Here is a 12,618-nt window from a genome sequence, read left to right as displayed (position 1 = left end):
CAAATGCCGAAATTGAGGCATGTACCAAATATATTAACTTCACTGCCAACATGGTGCATTGATCTAAAAAAGAGAAACAGTTGCTTTCAGTTTAAAGTTGTCCTGAAGGTTGCTTTCCTCGCTTGAGGCTTTTCCAAGTTCCCTGGATCAATGCTGTAGGCTTTTGCCATTGGAGAATCCAAGGGTCTTAGATGAAATGCCAAAACTTTCTCCGTGTGTCAGATGCTTAAAGCTCCTGAATGGTGGTTTAAGGTTTCTTTGGTGGATATTGCAGATTCTCAAATTGATACTCCAGACGTAACTAGATGAACGCTTTAGGCTTATCCCATTAGATGTCTGATGTTTCCTCTGCTGGATGCACTAGACTCCCTAGGTTGATGCTCAAGGCCTTTTGCATTGAAGACTCAAGATTTGTCCTATTGAACACTCAAACATCTGCTGACAACAGTTCAAAGCTTCTCAGATGATGGTCCGAGAATTTATAGCACAGATGGAAACCATTGAGCCCATGTGCCCGTGCTGGATCTAACTCTTCAACTAGGGCTGTGTATCGAATATAATTTCCCTGCCTCTTCTCTATATCCTTTTTATTCTTTCCTTCAACCACTTCTCTAATTCCCTTTTAAATGATGTTATAATCTCCACCTTAATAAGCACTTGGGAAAAAACATTCCGTACTCTAAAAATCATCAGTGTGAATTTTCTCCCCCCATTCTTTCTTCTCTTCACAATCCCGAGTCTATTTTTCCCTGTTTGTATTTGTTAGAGGAATTATGTCAGAGTTGGGGGGGTGGGGGGGCGTCGGTTACTGAATGGAGTGCCCCAGGAATCAGCATTGGGACCACTGCTGTTTCTAATGTATGTCCAGGACTTGAATTCAGAAACTGAATGTGAATTGGTTAATTTTACAGATGGTACCAAACTAAAGGAGTCAGAGAAGACAGCTCAGAAAATGAAAAGAGTTGGACAAAATATGCAAATGAGTAGAACAATGTTAAATGACATTTAATGCAGAATAATGGAAGGTATTGCATGTAGGAAAAAAATGGGCAACACACTTACTGCATGAATCATAGAATCAAAGAATGATTCAGCACAGAAGGAGGCCATTTGGCCCATCATGCCTATGCTGCTCTCTGAAAGAACATAAGAACATAAGAAATAGGAGCAGGAGTAGGCCAATCGGCCCCGCGAGCCTGCTCCGCCATTCAATAAGATCATGGCTGATCTGATCCTAACCTCAAATCTAAATTCATGTCCAATTTCCTGCCCGCTCCCCGAAACCCCTAATTCCCTTTACTTCTAGGAAACTGTCTATTTCTGTTTTAAATTTATTCGATGATGTAGCTTCCACAGCTTCCTGGGGCAGCAAATTCCACAGACCTACTACCCTCTGAGTGAAGAAGTTTCTCCTCATCTCAGTTTTGAAAGAGCAGCCCCTTATTCTAAGATTATGCCCCCTCATTCTAGTTTCACCCATCCTTGGGAACATCCTTACCGCATCCACCCGATCAAGCCCCTTCACAATCTTATATGTTTCAATAAGATCGCCTCTCATTCTTCTGAACTCCAATTAGTAGAGTCCCAAACTACTCAATCTCTCCTCATATGTCCGCCCCCTCATCCTCGGGATTAACCGAGTGAACCTTCTTTGTACTGCCTCGAGAGCAAGTATGTCTTTTCTTAAGTATGGAGACCAAAACTGTATGCAGTATTCCAGGTGCGGTCTCACCAATACCTTATATAACTGCAGCAATACCTCCCTGTTTTTATATTCTATCCCCCGAGCAATAAACGCCAACATTCCGTTGGCCTTCTGCACCTGCATACTAACTTTTTGATTTTCTTGCACTAGGACCCCCAGATCCCTTTGCACTGCAGTACTTTCCAGTTTCTTGCCATTAAGATAATAACTTGCTCTCTGATTTTTCCTGCCAAAGTGCATAACCTCACATTTTCCAATATTATATTGCATCTGCCAAATCTCCGCCCACTCACCCAGCCTGTCTATATCCCCTTGTAGGTTTTTATGTCCTCCTCACTCTCTACTTTCCCTCCCATCTTTGTATCATCTGCAAACTTTGATATGTTACACTCGGTCCCCTCCTCCAAATCGTTAATATAGATTGTAAAGAGTTGGGGACCCAGCATCGACCCCTGCGGAACACCACTGGCTACTGGTTGCCAGTCCGTGAATGAACCATTTATCCCAACTCTCTGCTTCCTGTTAGATAACCAATCCTCCACCCATGCCAGAATATTACCCCCAATCCAGTGATTCTTTATCTTGAGCAATAATCTTTTATGTGGCTCCTTGTCGAATGCCTTCTGGAAGTCTAAATACACTATGTCCACTGGTTCCCCTTTATCCACCCTGTACGTTATGTCCTCAAAGAACTCAAGCAAATTTGTCAGACATGACTTCCCCTTCGTAAAGCCATGCTGACTTTGTACTATTAAATTATGCTTATCCAAATGTTCCGCTACCGTCTCCTTAATAATAGACTCCAAAATTTCACCCACCACAGATGTTAGGCTAACTGGTCTATAATTTCCAGCCTTCTGCCTATTGTCCAATTAGTCCCATTCCCCTGGTCTTTTCCCATAGCCCTTCAAATTTTTCCACTTCAAGTATTTATCCAATTCCCTTTTGAAAGTTATTATTGAATCTGCTTCCACCACCCTTTCAGGCATGATGCTGAAGTATCTAAGGTTGAAAGAGACCTAGGAGTCTGAATAAACACTTGTGGTAAAACGTCCCATTCTGTCTGAATTTTCTCCCCCCATTGTTTCTTCAAGTGACAATCCCGAGTCTATTTTTCCCGATGCTCAACATGTCCAACCACTTTAGAGCAGCAATCAATGAAAAGCAAATAGAGTGTTAAACTTTATAGCGAAAGCAGTAGAATACAAGTCATAGGAGGTAACGATTGAACTGTACAGTGCTCTGGTCAGACCACACCTTAAGAACTGTGAACAGTTCTGGTGACTGGGACACAAGAGAGACATTCAATCATTGAAGGCAGTGCAGAAAAGAGCAACGAGCCTGAATCCTAGTGTCAAAGGTCTGGTTTATAATGAAAGACTGGAGAAGCTTATGCTTTTCAGACTAGATGAGAAACATCTGAGAGGTGAACTTATAGAGGTGAGTAAGACAGTAAACGGTATTGAAAAGGCAAATCTGGAAATTTACTTTAAATTAAATTGCAAGTGTAGGAAAAGAGAACGCAGGTTCATGCTAGTGAAAGGCAAATTTAGGACTGACAACAGGAAATTCTTCTTCACACAAAGAGAGACCAATACGTGGACTGGGCACCAAAATGGAATGGTGGAGATGAAAACCCTGGAATCCATTAAGAACAATTTGGATGGTGCAATGGAAGGGTCCAATAGATCCTCTCGTAGCCTTCTCTGTTCCAGTTTAAAACCCCCAACTTTTCAAGCCTTTTTTTCATAAATCTAGCCTCTCTGTCCCAATATTCTTGTGAATCATTGCTGTACCCTTCCCTTGGTTCTAAGATCCTTTCTGTAATGGGGAGCCCAGAACTGCGTTCAATACTCCAACAGTGGCCTTAAGATGGAGTTTTAGGGCTTCTTGTGTCAGATTTTCTCTCAAGTTTATGAACTGAAGTACACAACTTCCACATCCCAGAGAGTGAGTAAAATCTAACAACATCTTCCCATTTGTAATGAAAAATAGTTTGTGCTTTTGTATTTTAGGTGGGATAACAACAAGATGTAACTAGAGTCAGCCATTAGAAATGACAGATGTATCTGAGCCTGGTGATTTCTGAGAGAACAGAACTATTTGGAGACATTTGCCTAGAAATTCAATTTGCCTAGAAATTCACCTGTTTTTTGGCAAAACGGGAGCCTAAGCCTCCAAAGTGGCGGGCATGAAGCACATGTTCATTACAAGCTGGAAATGCCCACGCCCGCCATATTGGTATAGGCAAAAAAATAGGTGCCCAGGGCCCATGCCTAAAACAGACATTAGCTCCATTACAAATGCAAATAAGGGGTCTAAGGCCTGTTTGAATCCTCTGGTGCAAAATTGGGCCTTCTGCGTTCAGCGAAACCAGGTCTACATGCGGCCTAACTGACAGTCCTTAAGGGGACCAGTGCGGGCCTCCACTAAAAAGGTAAGTTTGTAAAATATACTTACCTGAATGTGGAGTGCTCCTCCCAGCTCCACATTAAAACCATGGGCCACTGCCGGGCACCGCTAACCCCCCACCCGATTGCCACCTCAACCCCCCTTTCCCCGATTGCCACCTCGACTTCCTTCCCGATTGCCACCTCGAGCCCCCCCCCCCCCGAGTCCCGATGTCCTGATCGCCCTCCCTTTCCTCGGTCGTTCCCCCTCCTGATCCACTTTAATGACTTATCTGAGGGCCGTTACAATTCAAAGCCTCTTCGCCATCGAGCTGCCTGAGGAATGCCCAGCGGGCATGCACAGCTCACCAGTCTCATTTAAATCAGGCCTGAGGCCCAATATCGGGTGAGCCTTGAGCCTAATCATTCAGGCGGAGGGATGGATCCCTTGCACCCAGTTCGCGCCGGCAGTGCGGTGCGAACGAATTTCTAGGCCATCGTATTGTGGCAGCAAAAAGACATGTCACAAATTTCCCATAACCTAGTGCATGTACTAGAAACCCTTACCCAACTTTAATTAAAGAAGCTAGAGGGTTTTTTGGATGATGTCCAATTCTAGTCCAATTCAACCCGATGGAACCGGCCATAATTTGGATGTGGTTAGATTTCAGGCTTCGGTTCTGTACTGACCCCTAATTAAAATTAACGATGATTACACAATTTGGCTCTGCTTCAAAATCTTTCATTGTTTTGTGTCACAGGTACTGCTGTGCAGTGGGATGCTTGACAGCTGACTCAAAGATTTATCTAGCTTTTAGTCTCACGCCGAAATGTATTATGGCTCGCTAAAGCTCTTGATAAACACAAACCCCACCGCACAGTGACAATCCGTGAAAATGGACACAAGTTTAAATTTTAAGGTATGAATATGACACTTTGCCAGACTATTTTAATTATAATTTATGCGAGCTACCGAAAGCAGGATCTCAGGTGATAAAATGGATACTAAATCCATCCCTACAGCAGCGCCTTCCATTTGGCATCGAGTCACATTTTAATCACAATTGTCTGTGCTTTGTAAAGACTGGTAACTGCTGAAAATTTAATGTCCGTGTCTGATACCGCCCACTTCAGTTTAGCTTGGAGCCTTTTTGGCAGGTAAAGAATACTGCAAGACAAGTTATAGCAGCTGTTAACCTGTCCTGGGAGCAGCCTACTTCAATAACATATTTCAACCCTTGCTGTGGTAATTACAGCAAATTTCAATTAAGTCTTTTCCTGATAATTATAGATGTCATTTTAGAATGTTACTTTCAAAACTCAAAGTGTTCCCCAATTTACACCCTTTCTACTTCCTATTCTTAGCATTCATACACCTGTTATTGTATTAGACTTTGCTATGTTGGATAATACACTACAGATTTCTTACTTCACTGCAGACAAATCCACACTTCAGGGGACATTGCAGAAATGAAGAATGCAGCCTTGAAAATGCACTGAGACACACCTTATTTCAATATTGTAAATAGATTGGCTACACCCTTGTGGTATTTTGATATCATGCTGATGGCCTACATCCTAGGGTTTTATAAGAGGTGGCTCCAGCGCTAGTGGATGCATTGGTTTTGATCTTTCAGAATTCCCCAGGTTCCAGAACGGTCCCCATGGATTGGAAGGTAGCAAATGTAACCCCACTATTCAAGAAAGGAGGGTGGGAGAAAACAGGGAACTACAGACCTGTTAACCTGACATCAGTATTAGGAAAATGCTAGAATCTATTATTAAGGACGTAGTAACATGGCACTGAAAAAATCGTAATATGTTTAGGCAGAGTCAACGCTGTTTTATAAAAGGGAAATCGTGTTTGACAAATCTATTAGAATTTTTTGAGGGTGTAACTAGCAGGGTAGACAAGGGGGGAACCAGTGGATATAATATATTTGGATTTTCAAAAGGCATTCGTTAAGGTGCCACACAAGAGGTTGTTAAACAAGATTAGGGTTCATGGGATTGGAGGTAATTTCGCTTAGATTGAGGATTGGTTAACGGACAGAAAACAGAGTGTAGGAATAAACGGGTCATTTTCGGGTTGGCAGGTTGTAACGAGTGGGGTGCCACAAGAATCAGTGCTTGGGCCTCAGCTGTTTACAATCTATATCAATGACTTAGATGAGGGGACTGAGTGTAATGTATCCAAGTTTGCTGATGATACAAAGCTAGGTCGGAAAGTAAGCTGTGAGGAGGACGCAAAGAGGCTGCAAAGGGATGCAGGCAGGTTAAGTGAGTGGGTGAGAAGGTGGCAGATGGAGTATAATGTGGGGAAATGTGAATTATCCACTTTGGTAGGAAGAATAGAAAAGCAGAATATTTTTTGAAAGGTGAGAGACTAAGAAGTGTTGGTAGTCGGAGGGATTCGGGTGTACTTGTACACGAATCACAAAAAGTTAACATGCAGGTTCAGCAAGCAATTAGAAAGGCAAATGGTATGTTAGCCTTTATTACAAGGGGCTTGGAGTATAAGAGTAAGGAGATCTTGCTGCAATTGTATAGGGCTCTGGTGAGACCACACTTGGAGTACTGTGTACAGTTTTGGTCCCTTTACCTAAGGAAGGATATACTTGCCTTAGAAGGGGTGCAACAAAGGCTTACTAGATTGATTCCTGGGATGAGAGGGTTGTCCTATGAGGAGCGATTGAGTAAAATGGGCCAATACTCTCTGGAGTTTAGAAGAATGAGAGGTGATCATTGAAACGTATAAAATTCTTAGAGGGCTTGACAGCGTAGATGCGGAGAGGCTGTTTCTCTTGGCTGGAGAATCTAGAACTGGGGTCATCGTCTCAAGATAAGGGGACGGCCATTTAGGACTGCGATGAGGAAAATTTTCTTCACTCAGAGGGTTGTGAATCTTTGGAATTCTCTACCCCAGAGGGTTGTGGATGCTCAGTCGTTGAGTACATTCAAGACTGAGATCAACGAATATTTGGACACTAAGGAATCAAGGGATCTAGGGAAAGGGAGGGAAAGTGGAGTTGAGGTAGAAGATCAGCCATGATCTTATTGAATTGCAGAGCAGACTCGAGGGTCCGTATGGCCTACTCCTGCTCCTATTTCTTATGTTCTTATGTTCTTATTGACAACTCTCTCCTGTGAACAATAATAGCATTGGGTTCTCGCTGTTCTGATGCAAAGCCTTCCAACCTTTACATCATTTTCATTATTGGATAAGAAAAATGTGTTATTTCTTTGTCTTTGGGAAGATGGCCTTGCATGTCATGAATCAACCACTGCAATCCGTGTACTCAGGAATTTTCTTCCCTTGACCTTGTTACATCTCTGTCCACCGGTAGGACTCTCTTCAAAACCTCATCTCTGCAAACTCACCTTTGGTTGTCTCCCCAAATCTTTCCCCATTTTCAGCACAACGTCCTTTATCCCCTGTGAAGTACCTTGGGATATTTTGCCACGTTAAAAGTGTTATCTAAGTTCAAGTTGTTGTTGTATCAGATCTCATCAATATCATTTTGATCCAGAATCTGCCGTATAGATGTTGTGGTACCGTAGGATGCCCAAAATAGGGACGTACTGAGTGCGGCACATTGAGAAGACTAGCATCAGCACTGTTGTTTACCTACAATGGCCAGTAAGAAAACTATGAGTCACTGTGATACCCCTGTCACTCACCTTAGCTCCTTTGAATCACCTGATTTCGATCTCATGTGGCTAAAAGTATCCCTTCTTCTCCTCACTAATTTAATCTGTGCTTTGGGATGTCCTGAGCTTGTGAATAGCATTATACGAAAGCAAGTTATTTCTTTCTTTCTTGCCTTCTTTCTTTCTCTCATCTCATTTATTCTATTCAACTTTGATATTGTGCAACTATGGACCTTGCTTCTTCACCTTGGTTTCTTAATTTAAAAAAAACTAAGAGAATAGAATAAGGCAAAGCAGAGAGTAATACAATCAAAAGAGGGTCTCAGAGGAGGAGAGGGAGTTGGAGAGATGGAGGGGTTTCGGGAGGGAATTCCAGGATTTGGGGCTTAGGCGGCTGAAGGCACGGCCACCAATGATGGGGTGATGCACAAGAGGCCAGAATCGAAGAAACAGTTAAGGGAGGGTGTTGTAGTGCTGGAGGAAGTTACATAAATAGGGAGGGACAAGGCAATGGAGCGATTTAAACATGAGAGTGAGAATTTTAAATTTAAACTGTTGGGAGGTCTGGAGCCAATGTAGGTCAGTGAGGCCAGGAGTGATGGGTGAGTAGCACCTGGTGTGGGATAAGACATGGGCAGCAGAGTTTTGGACATTCTGAAGTTTATGGAGGATGGAGATAGCAGGGCTGGCTAGGGGAGCATTGGAAGATTTGAGTATGGAAGTGAGAAAGTTACGGATGATTGTCTCAGCAGCATATGAGAAGTGGTAGGGGAGGAGGGGCGCAAGGGTGGAAGTAGGTGGGCTTAGTCATGGAAAGGATGTCAAATAGGATGCCAAGATTGCGAACAGACTAGTTCAGCCTGAGAAAATATCCAGGAAGGAAGGCAGAATTGGTGGCAAGGATACGGAGTTTTTAGTAGAGGCTGAAGACAATGGTTTTGGTCTTCCTAGTGTATTCCTGGAAAAACTTGCGGCTTATCCAAGACTGGATGTTGAGCAAGCAGTCAGACTACACAGAAGCAGTAGAGGGGCCAAGAGGTGGTAGAGAGGTAGAGCTGGGCATCATCAGCGTGCATGTTGAACCTAACCCCGTGTCTGCAATTGAAGTATCGAAGGGGTAGCATGTAGATGAGGAAGAGGAAGGGCCAAGAGTAGATCCTTGAGGGATTCTAGAGGCTCCACATTAAGGTAAGTATTTTTTTTTTAAGTTTACCTTTTTAGTGGCGTCCTTTTAAGGACCACTGGCCAGGCCGCATATAGACATGGTTATCAGCCCAATTTTGGGAGGGGGACCTCAAACAGACACTAGGCCCTCTATTTGCATATGAAAAGGGTTTAAAGTCTATTTCAGGTGCAGACCCTGGACGCCTATACTGGAGCCTTTACCAAAAGTGGGTGGCACAATTTAGGCACGGAATGTTTGTGCGCACGCTGTCCACCATTTTGGATGCTTAGGCACATCTTTTATGCCTGCAAAACAGGTGCACGGAAATTAATTTTTAGGCCATAAAACCTAGTTGTGCACATATCATTGATTATAAATGTTAGAAATGAGGGAGCTAAAGGCAGTAACACAGACTTGGGGTCAGATGAAAACATTTTTCCTCGTTACAATCTAAATTGTACTTCCACCCTTGCGCCCCTCCTCCCCTACCACTTCTCATCTGCTGCTGAGACAATCATCCGTAACTTTCTCACTTCCATACTCAAATCTTCCAATGCTCCCCTAGCCATCCCTGCTATCTCCATCCTCCATAAACTTCAGAACATCCAAAACTCTGCTGCCCATGTCTTATCCCACACCAGGTGCCACTCACCCATCACTCCTGCCCTCACTGACCTACATTGGCTCCAGGTCTCCCAACAGTTTAAATTTAAAATTCTCACTCTCATGTTTAAATCGCTCCATCGCCTTGTCCCTCCCTATCTATGTAACTTCCTCCAGCACTACAACACCCTCCCTTAACTGTTTCTTCGATTCTGGCCTCTTGTGCATCACCCCTCCCTTCACCCTATCATTGGTGGCCGTGCTTTCAGCCGCCTAAGCCCCAAATCCTGGAATTCCCTCCCGAAACCCCTCCACCTCTCCAACGCCCTCTCCTCCTCTGAGACCCTCTTTAAAACCCACCTTTGTGACCCATCCTAACCTGAACAGGTGTAGACCATTTGTTTTCCCTTCCCCTGAGCATTTTCTGCCATTCAACTAGATCATGGCTGATCAGTACCTCAATTCCGTTTGCTATATTCCTTGATACCCCTGCCCAACAAAAGTCTATCGACCTCAGACTTGAGAATTTCAATTCAGCCAGCATCCACGGCCTTTGGGAACATAGGAACAGCTGTAGGCCATTCAGCCCCTCGAGTATGTTCCACTATTCAATTAGACCATGGCTGATCTGTGCCTCAACTCCATTTTTGGGGTGGGAGAGAGTTCCAGATTTTCACTACTGTCTCCTTCTTCGGCTCGGTGTTCATTTTTTTCTCATTAGGTCTCTGGGAAGTGCCTTAGAATGTTTTTCTATGTTAAAGGCATGGTACAAATGCTTGATGATGATGATGGATCTGATATCAGACTAACCAGCACAGGCATGATGGGCTGAATAACCTCTTTCTGTGTTGAAGCTTCTATGAATCTGTGATCATCCAGCCTGGTGTGAATTTGAGAAATGACATATAACCCCAAGTTCTTAATTCGCTCAAAAATTGACCAAATAATATAAAAGAGTTTGCTACAAACAGTGGTTGGAAGGTGCTCGAACCAGAACCAAATCAAAACCAAAGACCAAAGACTTCCCAACCTATTCAAGACATAAATCTTTATCTCCTTTGTGGTTCTTCATGCGCTATATTTAATATAGGATAATAAATGGCTGGCAGTGAGTTACAAGTAGTAATTCAATATAGCGATTACAATGACATCACAAACCACAAAAATGAAGCACGAATGGTTTGTGAACATCAGCAGTACCTCGAGATTGAATTATTGCCTAAAACCTACTGTCAGATATTTGTTATCCTTCATAATATATAGATTTAAAGAAAAGAAAATTAGTTTTGAATGATTTTAGTGTTGTGTGACATGTGCTAAGATAGAGGCACTGTGATACAGCTAAAAGAGTAGTAAGATTATAGTGACATAGGAGTGAGAGTTTGCAGCACGATGACATATTCCTTCAGCTACTACATCTCCCTATGGAATTACCAGGGGCTTTTTTTCCAACAATGGTTTAACTGTAAGTAAATTCTACAAATATATATTATTAAAGGATACACGGCTGCCAGCTATGGTTTGTGGTTTTGAGACCACAAGTCAACCGTAGCAATGAAGTCACGAGCTGCTTGGTCTCGCGAGGGCATCTCCATGGACATCAAGGGTGCGCTCCTTGGCTGACTTACCTAGAGGCACAATGTGGCGGCATAATGAATAAATACACTTGCTTCGGATTGTGTCATCAGAACTTTGCGCTGCTCTGAGACCATTTAGCTGAACACAATGTGCTAGCTCAGGGAATTAAAAGGGGCTCTGACCGTTGTATCTGGGAGTTTTTTTTCAGACAGGCTTAGGTCTCGGAACAGGCCCACAATAGTCAGCTCTGAAGTCACTCCAGAAACTTCAAGGTGTTGGGTTCTGCAGTGAGTTAGTGCTGCAGCGTGAACTTCAGCGATGGAAAACTCGAACAATTTTATTAGCTTTCTATTAAAGGCCGACAAACAGGTAAAGGCTGCTGCAGTCAGAAATATGATGATATGATTGCTATGCTGGTTCAAACCATTGAACACAGCCTTGTTTTCAAAGCTAGTTAACTGGTTTGTCAGCAACCGTAGCAGGCATCGATGTACCTTTAACAATCAGAGGGTAATTGCTAACTGTTTCCACACAGTTGATGAGATATTCCGCTGGTTTTGCAGCCTCCTGTGGATCTAACATGGATGCTAAAATTGGTAGCTCTTTAGTGGAAAACGATCCAAGCAGAGTGAAGAATATCAAAAAACATCTCCTTCCATTGCTTCCTTCCACACATTTTTATCGAATGTCTGCCTCTGTTAATTTTTGTAGATATTTTGACATTCCTTTATTGATTGTACATTTGTTTTTAATAATGTCAACATTGACAAACTTTGACACTTGAATTTCATAATCTGTGGCCGTTATTTTATTCCTTTCACTGCCATGTTTATTCCTCAATCAGAGGTGGGACAGGCCTTGCTGTGGACTTCTAAAGTGGAATTGTTCTTGTCTGAATTGCCACACAATCCTATCAAAACAAAAGATATCTTTTATCTTCTGAAACCCCCAATTTGCTTCCCTCCTCTTCTGAAGCAGCTGCAGACTCATGGGTCCACAGGCACCCTCCATGAGCACTCCTAAACACTTGGCATTCTCCATAAGTGCTCCTAAACATTGACTTAAGGGTTGCCAACCCTCCAGGATTGTCCTGGAGTCTCCAGGAATTAAAGATTAATCTCCTGGACACTGGCTGTGAGCAACCCAGGAGAAAGATCATAGAGGCATTAAAACAAATTGTGCGATTTTTTTTTTCTCATTTTCTTTGAACACTTTTTTATTAGTAATGAAAATATTGGAGATGGGGAAATAAGGCTGTTTGACTGGTTGAGGCCGATTGGAGACAGGAGATCATGTGGTGAGACCTCCAGAGTTGGCAATTCTGTACTGACTGTTGGAAAAGATTTGACTACATCGCAGCCAAGCCCAACCCCATCCTGATCTGACATCACATGCACACTTTCCAATAGGGGCCAATGGATAGTGATCAGGAATGGGAATTCTGGCTGAATTTTCTTCTCCGGAGGCACCGAGGCCAATTGTAGAACCTCCACTGCCATTCTGGCTGGGATCAGCGAACTCAGCTC

The sequence above is a fragment of the Heptranchias perlo genome, chromosome 10 (assembly GCF_035084215.1).
Source record: "Heptranchias perlo isolate sHepPer1 chromosome 10, sHepPer1.hap1, whole genome shotgun sequence".
Taxonomy (NCBI): domain Eukaryota; kingdom Metazoa; phylum Chordata; class Chondrichthyes; order Hexanchiformes; family Hexanchidae; genus Heptranchias; species Heptranchias perlo.
The sequence above is the reverse complement of the archived record's forward strand: the minus strand, read 5'-3'. Positions refer to the sequence as shown.